Source organism: Labeo rohita, chromosome 21 (genome assembly GCF_022985175.1).
Source record: "Labeo rohita strain BAU-BD-2019 chromosome 21, IGBB_LRoh.1.0, whole genome shotgun sequence".
NCBI lineage: Eukaryota > Metazoa > Chordata > Actinopteri > Cypriniformes > Cyprinidae > Labeo > Labeo rohita.
The window spans coordinates 28,968,653-28,980,807 of NC_066889.1; the positions used below are offsets into that span (position 1 = coordinate 28,968,653).

Genomic DNA, 12,155 nt, shown 5'->3' on the forward strand with positions numbered 1-12,155 from the left:
TGGTAATTAGGTCCCATGTGTCACAGGATTCTCATAAAACACAAAGATCTGATATCATGTGATGGAAAGCAGGATGTTTTCACTTAGAAACTGCTATCTAAAAATTCTTTTGGAAACCTAAAATGGTTTTTCTATGGCATCGCTGTGAAAAAAATCCTCTTTCGGAACCATTTTTAAAGGAATAGTGCACCCAAAATGAACATTTGCTGAACATTTACTCTCCCCCAGGCCATCCAAGATGTATATGAGTTTGTTTCTTCATCAGATTTGGAGAAACGCAGCATTTCTTCACTTGCTCACCAATGGATCCTCTGCAGTGAATGGGTGCCGTTTGAGTCCAAACAGCTGATAAAAACATCACAGTAATCCACAACACTCCAGTAAACATCTGTTAACATCTTGAGAAGCCAAAAGCTGCGTGTTTGTAAGAAACAAATCCATCATTAAGACGTTTTATCTTTAAACCATTGTTTCTGGCCAAAATATAACTCCATAATCTATAATAACGCTTCCTCAAGTCCATCTCCAGTTGTCCTCTCACATCAAAATACACCCACACATTTGTTTAGAGCTGTTTTGGACTGTTTTCGTTTGTAAACGGTGCTTGATCTGTGCATATTTCTCTCCTGATTCAGACAAGACTACTTTTCACTGAAGGAAGCGTTATTATGGATTATGGAGTCATATTTTAGCCAGAAACAATGGTTTAAAGACTAAACGCCGGATTTGTTTATTACAAACAAGCAGTTTTTGGGTTCAAAAGACATTAATTGATGAACTGGAGTGATGTGGATTACTTGTGGATTATAGTGATGTTTTCATCAGCTGTTTGGTCTCTCATTCTGACGGCACCCATTCACTGCAGAAGATCCTTTAGTGAGCAACTGATGCTACATTTCTCCAAAATTGATGAAGAAACAAATTCATCACCATATTGGATGTCCTAAAGGGGTAAAATTAAAATTTTTGGGTGAACTGTTCATTTAAGAGTGCACATGATTCACTGGAAGCTACAGCCCTAAATGCAAATAGGGAATAATTATTATCATTTCCCAAGAAGGAATTTGCTGCCATTAGTCTTATCTGGTCAAAAACAACACCCGTGTCCGATAACTCGTGGCACGCAAGAGAAATGAAGTCAACCCGACACAATGAGTGCTTTGAGATCCTTGAAAACAGATGGAACGGCCTTCCCATGAGCCAATAAATTGATTACCTCTGGAATGAGCCTGTTTTAGGAATCTGAGGTTAAAAATTATTATCCCACACAAAAATCCTCATCCTGTGACCCGACACAACCTGATGTTCATTTAAATTTCAAACGTACCGTATTTACTTCAATATACATGCTTCTGATCTCATTATGAATGAGACATCAATGCATGACGTTATGAAGAAAAAAACATTTATACGATTTCATCAACTGACAATCATCTATGATACAGAGACACTTTTTCACCAGCCAAATCAAAACTTTCAGCCTGAAGATACAAAACATCTAAAAAAAGCATAAACTGGGTGGTTCGTGTCAAATCTCTTTGGCTTTAAGAGAAATGATGCATTCCACTACACTGACTGCAGATTCACACCTCTGACCTGAACTTTAATTAGCAGGAGTTTCTTCACATGCCAAGAAATACATGCACACCAGAAGATAAGGGGCGAGGAAAAATAAGATTTAAAACTGTGTGTGGGCCTAAAAATGACAGAAGAGAAAAACAACAGAGAGAGGAAAAGTTCAAAAATGTAGGAGAAGGAAAAGCATCAAAGAAACTCTGTGTGTGACCATTTGACCAACACCTGACCCTGAAAACAAGTCACCATTTCCACAAAATATTATGCAACACAACGGTTTTTAACATTGATAATAATCATAAATGTTTCTTGAGAAGTAAATCAGCATATTAGAACGATTTCTGAAGAATCATGTGACAATGAAGATTGGAGTAATGATGTGGAAAATTCAGCTTTGATCACAGGAATAAATTACATTTTACAGCATATCTGGAAACAGCTATTTGAAATTGCAATAATATTTCACAATATTACTGTTTTTACTGATGTTTGGTCAAATAAATGCAGCTTTAAAACCGACATAAGTGTATAACAGTACTATACAATATTTGCAATAACAGCTGCAGATTAATTGCAGCATAACTATGTCATCTATCCATAAACATGTTTTCAGAAAAACTGCAGCATATGGATGGCATATGAATTTATAAATATAAAAGCAATGAAAAAGCAAAACTTACTAATTGCCTACTTTTACATTACTGTCAGTAGAACTACCAACCAGTGTTGTTATTACTAACTAGAACTAATAAAAATCATTTTTGTTGCTTGAAATAAAGCTGAAATAAAAGTGAAAATAAAATATAAATATTAGATTAAAAAAACTTTAACTTAAAGGTTTAATGAAATACTAATGAAATTTTAATGAAATTGAATTCAATTATTATAAATGCTGCCTTGACACCTAAATGAAATAAAAATAATATAAAATAAGTTGAAGTACCACATGTTCTAAAAACACTTTTTTTTTTTACTAAAACTGAAAATAAAAAATACATTTAGGCTACACTGAAATACTTAAAAAAGGCATATAATTAGACAAAATATGTTAGCAAACTGTAATAAAATGTTACAAATACTAAAAAATTACTAAAATTGAAATAAAATGTGTTACATCGAAATGCTTACATTTATACACTGAAAAACACATTGAAAAAAGCATGTAAATGACAAAATATGATACTTGAACTAAAGCTGAAATAAAATAAAATCTAAACATTAATTTTAAAAATAAATTCACTTAAAAAAGAAATGTTGCCTTGACAGCAAACTGAGATCAAATGTTTTTACAAATACTAAAAAATTACTAAAACTGAAATAAATGTATGTTACACTGAAATATTTACATTTAAACATTGAAAAATACACTGAAAAAAGCATGTAAATGACAAAATATGATACTTGAAAAAGCTGAAATAAAAGAAAACAAACATTAGATTAAAAAAAACTTTCACTTAAAAGCTTAAAAGAAAATTAGATATGTTGCCTTGACAGCAAACTGAAATAAAATGTTTTTACAAATACTAAAAAAATACTAAAACTGAAACAAAATAAAAGTATATTTCTTTGAAATACTTACATTTATACATTGAAAAAAGCATTGTCATTCATTATGACAAAATATGACACTTGAAAAAAGCTGTATACTATAAAAAATAAAATAAAAATATTAGATTAACTTTAAAAATTTAAACGAAAATTTTAAATATTGCCTTGACAGCAAAGTGAAATAAAAAACATTTTTACAATTACTAAATTACTAAAACTAAAATAAAAATATAAAATAAAAATTGTTGTTGTTGTTATTAATATATGTTTTTAAAGGGGTGGTAAATTTTCAGTAAATTTCCAGAAACGTCTGGAAAGTTTCCAAAAATGTACAAAATTTTCCAAAACCTTTCCAGAAATCCTGTAAAGTTTTTGAAAATGTACCTAACATTTTCCACCCCTCTGCAAGCCACTGATAATAATAATAATAATAATAATAATAATATGAAGGAATTTATCAGTAATGCAAATACGACAACATAAATTAAGCCCAACAATGACGTCTGCTGATTATAATCAGAAATGCACTTGTATTAACTTGCATGTATTTTATTATTATTTTTTTTTTTTTACTTTTTAAATATGATTATGCTAAACTTAAAAATGTGTTCCAATATAGTGATTTTTAAAAACATCCAAAAAGATTTACAAAACACGGTAGCTGCAGTGACACACAACACTGGCCTGTCAGCTGAACCGTAACGCTTTCACTGGCCTCAGGCCATCATTATTATTCAGCCCTGTTATCGATTACCAAGCACTGCCTGCTTGCTGTGTCTTTTCAGGAAAAGAACCAGAAACAGCAGCCATCTGAAGAAACGCTGTGACTGATCTGAGACCTGTGCAGGTGTTGGGGGCAACATAAACTAGCCCTTGGTCAGATTAGAGGGGTAATTATTCTCTAGAAAGGTAATAGAATAAGGCCGTCCGTCCTCCTATCTCTCCATATCCTTCTCTCCGCACTCCTCTGGGAGATGGAGGGATGTCGGCAGAGGAACACAAAGCACGACTGTGTTCGGCTCACAAAACTCAAGAGTGGCACTTTTGTGAAGTGAAGCAACATTAGACGCAGTGGACGGGGCTTTTTCAGCATTGGAGCATTAGAAAAGGGTCAGACAGCGGTTAGGCCATCGATGTAGGGTTTGGGTCAGATTGCATTTCACTAGTGTGTAGAAAGCGGTCGAAACTAATGAGAGACCCCTGCTATCGCTTCAATTCAAGTCGAAAGATGGTCAATCGCGGCATTGATTTTTTTAAGCAAGGCAATGCATGCTTTTTTTTTTTCAGATTTGAGATTTTGAGATTTGGAGTTTTATAAAGTGTTGTTTCAGACACTTTTAAATGTTTATTTTATTGCACTTTATGTGTGCATCTGTAGTTTTTAATTTCAATACATATCTTTAGGGCTATGAGTTTTTTCCTGCATGTAAGTTTATTCAGATCAACATTTGAGTCTGTTCACTCAAAAATGAAAATTCATCATTGAAAACTTAAGTTACAACACTTAAGTGGGTAGATAGGTCTGAATCTGAGTGGTTTTGTTCTGAAAGGCTGGTTGTGTTTATCGACGGGCCGCTGGTGTTTGTTCACAGGGATATTGGGTGCCCGTCTGACCCAGTGCCAGCTCATCTGGGTTTCGTGATTCTATCATGTTAGACCATGAAGGCAGGTCATTGTCAGGCTGTGTTATTGACATGAACCAAGTTTAGAAAAACATACGCTATATGGCCCATTCATAAGATCATTTCCTCATTAAAAATGTCCCGAGGGACTAATTTCACAGCAATGAACCCATCAGGGGGGAGGCCAGTGATGGCATCTGCTCTAATTATTACCGCACATGAGATCAAGGTTATGCTCAGAATAAAATACTAGCTTACTGCAATACTATTTTTAAAAAATAGTATGTGAAACAGCATACAGGCATTTCAAATAGTAGTATGCTACATTGTTATCACATGACCTTGTTACATGCATGTTTAACTTAGTAAGTGATATCAAATTATTGTCAAAGACTAAAATTAATAGCAGTCTGATCAAATAATTCTGTCAAATAATCAGAACTGTAGGTCATTAAAATTACATGCATACTGAACATGCACATAATATGAATCTGTAAATGAATTATTGTAAAATGCAAAAACAGCAGGGCTGCTACTAAGAATAATTTCTGTCCCTCAATTTATCATTTTTTCTCTCTCTGGATTAATTGACTATTCACTTGATTAACTTATCAATAAATAATGACTGTGACTTCTGCTATTAATTAAATAGCAGAATAGCATAATAAATAAATAAATAAATAATAAAAATCGGTGAATAATAATAATAATAGCAACAACAACAATAATAATAATTATTATTATTATATGACATTTTCTATATGTTTTATTCAACCAACTATAAGCTTTTCTCATAAAAATTCTTAGTTTACAAATAAATAAAAAATATTATCTGTAAATAATAATAATAATAATAATAATAATAATATTTTTATTATTATTATTATATGACTTTTTTTAAATGTTTTATTCAACCAACTATAAGCCTTTCTCATAAAAATACTTAGTTCACAAATAAATAAATACAAAATGTAAATAATAATAATAATAATAATTATTATTCTATGCTATTATTTTTTCATGTTTTATTCAAACAACTCTAAGCCTTTCTCATAAAAATTCTTAGTTTACAAACAAATAAAAAATATCTGTAAATAATAATAATAATTATTATTACTATTATTTTATTATTATTTTATTATTGTTGTTGTTAATATGTTTTCAAAGGGGTGGTAAATTTTCAGTACATTTCCAGAAACGTCTGGAAAGTTTCCAAAAATGTACAAAATTTTCCAAAACCTTTTGAAAAATCCTGTAAAATTTTTGGAAATGTACCTAACATTTTCCACCCCTCTGAAACCCTACTGATAATAATAATCGAAGGAATTTATCAGTAATGCAAATACAACAACATAAATTAAGCCCAACAATGACTAGTGCTGATTATAATCAGAAATGCACTTGTATTAAATTACATGTATTTATTTTATTTTTTAACTTTTTAAATAAGATTATGCTAAACTTAAAAACTTGTTCCAATAGTGATTTTTAAAAACAGATTTACATCCAAACAGATTTACAAAACCATTTCAAAACACGATTTACAATAAAATACCAAGTAGTCTATTAAATAAAGAATACATTTTATCATTTCAGAGGTCAGATTTTAGGCATCAGGGGTCAAGAGGTCATGGACACACAGGCGTTTAATGATAACCCTCTGCTGACAGCCTACAATTCACGACAGGCTATATTCTTCCACTTACGAGCCACTTTTACCTGCTTCTATTTTAGAAGCCTTCAGGCACCTGCTCTGAGATACGAAAGAGTCACTCTTTGTGCTTCTACAAACATGTTTAAAAAACAAAGGATGATTCATGCAGTTTAAAGATAGATGCATGAACTGTGTTGGAAAATACTGGATTTAGTTGACATTTGAAGCACTGACATGCAATTGTGAAGCCATATTAATTGCATTATAGACTGAATGGCATGCATGTAATATTTTACTACTTATTAAAGCACTTCACACAACCATTTAAATTAAACTACAAAACAAAAACTTTAACCTAATTCTGATATTCATAAGTTCATGTTGTCACCAAATACATTTACATTGCTCACACAGATTTTACCAAGTTTGCACCACCTGACTAGTTCTCAACTAGCAATCCCAGAAGATGCACAAAGAAAAAAAAGCTGTTCAAAAATGTGGTCTCGTTTTGAACTAGAAGACTCTTTTGTTGTTCAGATGAAAAGTCTGGGATAATTTATGCGAGTTTGACTGCAGACCTCCACATGACCCTAAAATGCCAGACTCACATTAAAAAACACACAACTAATCAAACAGTACGACACAAGCAGGTTAACCAAGTTAACCGTGTTTGAATGAACTTATACAAACAGTTAAAAGAAACGAGAGAAGACCGCAGAGCCGCTGTCAGCCAATGAGCGCTTTTACTTTAAAACAAGCGAATGTTTCCCTTTTGTTCGGTTGTTTCTGTATGGAATATAAAGTAACACTGAATAAAGCAGGAACGAAACGCGTTCGAACAGCTGTGGATTGTAAAACTGACGTGTATTATCGTGTAGAGGAGGAATAAACCTGTTGTAAACGATCCAGGCGCGGAGGAACAAGTGCAGCTCAAAGTCCTCAAACCTCTCGAGACCAGAGTCCATAGAAACCGGAGGAAAACAATCGTAAAAAGCTGAAAACGCAGCGAATGAATCCCGTATAGACACTCACCCGGGCGGCGTCAAGGGTTCCGGTCCTCCGCGCTCGGGTTAAACGTTTAAAGTTTAAAGAGTTTCTGAGAGCTGATGCCGCGACCTGACGCGTTTCTCCCTCTCAGCAATGTTGTGTGTGTGTGTGTGTTTGTGTGTGTGTGAGAGAGAGTGAGGGAGTGAGAGAGAGCTAGGGAGAGAGAGAGAGAGTCATCAAAAGAGGTGCAACAGTCGTGAGCTGCTTGCAAACGACACAATATACGTTTTATTTTTTAGATTTTAATTTGATATTTTTATTAGATAAATATTTTTAGTTCACTATATTTTATGTGTTTAGAAAATATATTTTTATAAAGGTAATGTAGCATCATATGTTAGAACAAAATGGGAATATTATATTTTTGAAGTAATAATATTTAATTTTATTATGATATGATGTTTATAAAAACAACTGCTAAATATATATGTATTGAATAAAATATCACATTAGAACTTAAAACTGCTTGATTATTAGAATGATAAAATCTCATGAATGATTTGAGTCAATAATTCAATGACTCAATGACAACATTTTTTGAACAAACTGGTTGAGTGAATGATTTAATGACAGTCTTTGTTTTGTTCCTAAATGAATTAACGTTTTTAAATGAATCGGTTGAGTGAATAATTCAATGATTCGATCCTAATAGCAGTCACTTGTTTCGTTCGTAAATGAATCAGTGTTTTTGAACGAATTGGTTGAGTGAACAATTCAACAACTCCATTGTAAAGGCAGTCACCTGTTCCCAAAATAATGAACATTTTTTGAACAAATTGGTTTAGTAAATGATTTAATGACTCGTTCCAAAATGACAGTCACTTGTTTTGTTCCTAAATGAATTAGCGTTTTTAAACGAATCGGTTGAGTGAATAATTCAATGATTTGATCCTAATGGCAGTCACTTGTTTTGTTCGTAAATGAATCAGTGTTTTTGAACGAACTGGTTGAATGAACAGTTCAACAACTCCATCATAAAGGCAGTCACCTGTTTAGTTTCCAAATGAATTAACATTTTTTGAACAAATTGGTTGAGTGAATGATTTAATGACTCGTTCCAAGTGACAGTCACTTGTTTTGTTCCTAAATGAATTAACGTTTTTAAACGAATCAGTTGAGTGAATAATTCAATGACTCCTTCATAAAGGCAGTCACCTGTTTAGTTCCCAAATGAATCAACATGTTTAAACGAATTGGCTGAGTGAAAGATTCAATGACTCATTTGATACAACAGTCACTTGTTTCGTTCCTAAATGAATCAGCATTTTTAAATGAATCGGCTGAGTGAATAATTCAATGACTTCTTCATAAAGGCAGTCACCTGCTTAGTTCCCAAATGAATCAACATGTTTTAAATGAATTGGTTGAGTGAATGATTCAATGACTCATTTCAAATGATAGTCACTTGTTTCGATCCTAAATGAATCAGCATTTGTAAACAAATCGGTTGAGTGAATAATTCAATGACTTCTTCATTAAAGGCAGTCACCTGCTTAGTTCCTAAATGAATCAACATGTATTAAACGAATTGGTTGAGTGAATGATTCAACGACTCGTTCATAAAGAACAAATATATCAAAGTTGACTAATGATTCAAGACGCACTTATAATACAGTCACTTGTTGCCACCTACTGGTGTAACTTTGAAATCTCCAGTAAGCGGCTCTAAAAAATCAATACAGTCTGTCTGTTATAAACAAAATATTTTACTTTTTTTTTTAATTATATTTTATCAGTATCAAAGTCAGCCTTGTGATAAAATTATTTATCTATTTTAAATGTTTAATGCTTTTTTTTTCTTCAGCACTGACTGAGAGGTCACTGTAGCTGACAGGATTTACCACATAATTGCATATTGGTTCAGGATATAGGCAGAGCCAGGCAAACACAGTCTCTGTAATGAGCTGAAAAAACATCCTTCACTTGAAAATGTTGTCTTATCAAACTGAGATGTTTTATAAACACGTGTCAAACTGAATTATGAAATGCCTCATTATAAACTCAAATGTGTATAAACTGCTGCCTTCGTATCAGAAGTCATTTATGTAAGTCATGAATGATGACAGATGCTACTTGACTAAAGTTTTAAGGTTAAAAAACAGAATCCTGATTGTGTTTGAAAAACATACGGTAATTCAGGGTAAAATGTACTGTACATATATGGATTAAGAAATAAGAACTAAGAATATAGAGTAAATATGTAAAGTTATTGCACCTGTAAGGTCATTGTGTTTATATAACCTGCATTAAAAGTGAACCTGTTGTAGAGTTATATAACCTAAGTATGTGAGGATCCGTGTTACACTGTAACCTAGATTTGCTTTAATCCGGCAACACTGAGGACGAAGTGTTTGTGCTCTGCGTTTATGGCCTTTCTGTCTCAACCTATGAGGCTTGACATTACAGTGGGTGTTTATAAGAAATAAAAAGGAGGAAAAAGAAACATTTGTTTCTTCAAAAACAAGCTGGAAAGAAAGAAATGAAAGGCCTCTTGTCAAAAGGTCAAAGGTTATGTGACATTTTCTGCCCATGGAGGAGTGAATCCAAAACATGAGCTTGGAGGACAGAGCGAGCGTTGTCTATTTTCTCCACATTGCCAGGCAAAAGAAAGACAGAAATATATAAATTCTTTACTTACATTATTATACACATTATTTAAAAAGAAATAAATGTGGAGGAAATATTTATTTAATATATACATTTTTATAGTTTTATTTGCTTTACTTTACAAAGAGAGTTCTTTCCTTTTCTAAATGCCTTATTAATATGAGCTGAGAGGTAACAGGAAATGCATTTTATTTTATTTTTAACATAGGCTCTTTTGAAAAGTTAATTCTCATAACCTGTGTGACCTGTGCTGTTATACATCAAACCTTCCTCTGGCTACTAATATTTAACTTTGATGATCCATGCAAACTGTTTCCATCTGTTTTCACGTCTTGTTTTCACAGAGTGAACCCTTTAAACTTTTTTATCTGTTACACCCTATTCGCCCAGGCTGGAAGAATTTTAAAGAGAGTGATTTGACATAATGACACTCCTTACATAGATGCAGTATTTACTTACACACAAAGCTGATAAATCAGCTGTAGTTTCGTGTGCGCTGGTGAACTGCTCTGTAACATAGATAACACGTCTGTGCGATCTGTGCGTCACGCTCTGAGTGCGGTGTGTAATGACGATCATTCACTGATCATAGACATGCATGTGCTCCATTCACTGTCACATACAAATGTGAGGTCAGAGAATGTGAGGGATTTTATCATCAGATCTGTCCTATATAGATAACAACTAGACTAGATCAACTAGATCGACATGTTATGAAGAAAAAATGTGAGAAAAAATAATTGTCTGTGCAAAAGTGAAACGATACTAGGGTGTTCTGGGTGGTTGGCAGCTATGCGGTTGCTACAGTGTTCTAGAAGGTTGCCAGGGAGTTAATATGTGATTGTTATGTGCTTGCCAGGGCACAGAGTTGCTATGTGGTTGCTAGGATGTTGTTTTTTGGCAGCTAGAGTGTACTAGATGGTTGCCAGGGAGTTGCTATGTGGTTGCTATGTGATTGCCAGGGCACAGAGCTGCTATTTGGTTGCTAGGATGTTACCATATGAATGTTAAGGTGTACCAATTGGTTGCCATGAAGTTACTATGTGGTTATTAAGGAGTTCTAGGTGGTTGCCAGGAAGTTGTTATGTGCTTGTTAGAGCACAGAGCTGCTATTTGGTTTCTAGGATTTTTCCATATGGCTGTTAGGGTGTACTAGGTGGTTGCCATGGAGTTGCTATGTGGTTATCAGAGAGTTCTAGGTGGTTGCCATGGAGTTGCTATGTGGTTGCTAGGGCACAGAGTTGCTAGGATGTTGCCATATGGCTGCAAGAGTTTACTAGGTGGTTGCCAAGGAGTTGCTATTTACTTGCAAGGGCACAGAGTTTCTATGTGGTTAGTAGGATGGTTGTCAGGGAGTTGCTGTGTGGTTATTAGGGAGTTCTAGGTGGTTGCTAGGGAGTTGCTATGTGGTTGTTAGGGCACAGAATTACTATTTGGTTGCTAGGATGTTGCCATAGGACTGCTAGGGTGTACTAGGTGGTTGCCATGGAGTTGCTATGTGGTTATTAGGGTGTTCTAGGTGGTTGCCATGGAGTTGCTACGTGCTTATTAGGGCAGAGTTGCTAGGATGTTGCCATATGGCTGCTAGGGTGTACTAGGTGGTTGCTAGGGAGTTGCTATGTAGTTATTAGGGAGTTCTAGGTGGTTGCCAGGGAGTTGCTAAGTGATTGCCAGGGTATTCCTGGTGGTTGTCAGGGAGTTGCTATGTGTTTGTTATGATGTAGTTTTAGTTCACATGAGGTTTGTGTTTACTGTTAATTTGATATTTCTCTTTGACGAAACTCTGTACTCATGTGATGCAATTCAAATGTGACCTTTTGAACATTGTACTGTTTTCTAGCAGGAAAGGCCTTAATTCTTATCATAATGCAAATGATTATGTAAATATTATTTTTTGTGGTCCATTCAAGCACACACTTTTCTCTGTCTCACACAGCATGCAATATTATACAGCAGAAAGTTGCAGTCCTGCTGACTGGTCAGTTCATATATAATGTGAAGCAGCTACTGTACATGTAAACTATTAAACATTCTCTCACCTGTTTCCATTTCAGCTGCTCTTCTGAGCGGCTCAGGGTGGAACGGATCCACTGGGATGCAGA

At 34.0% G+C, this 12,155-nt stretch overlaps 1 protein-coding gene across 2 annotated transcripts in view; it reads right to left on the reverse strand.

Moving 5' to 3' along the window:
- sema4d (sema domain, immunoglobulin domain (Ig), transmembrane domain (TM) and short cytoplasmic domain, (semaphorin) 4D) overlaps positions 1-7,565 on the reverse strand; it is a 63,694-nt gene extending 56,129 nt beyond the window's left edge. For both annotated transcript variants that reach the window (XM_051092713.1, XM_051092714.1), the window contains exon 1: positions 7,432-7,565. The gene's annotated coding sequence lies outside the window, so the exon portion shown is untranslated. The remainder of the gene's footprint in view (positions 1-7,431) is intronic.
- Positions 7,566-12,155: the final 4,590 nt, after the last annotated feature.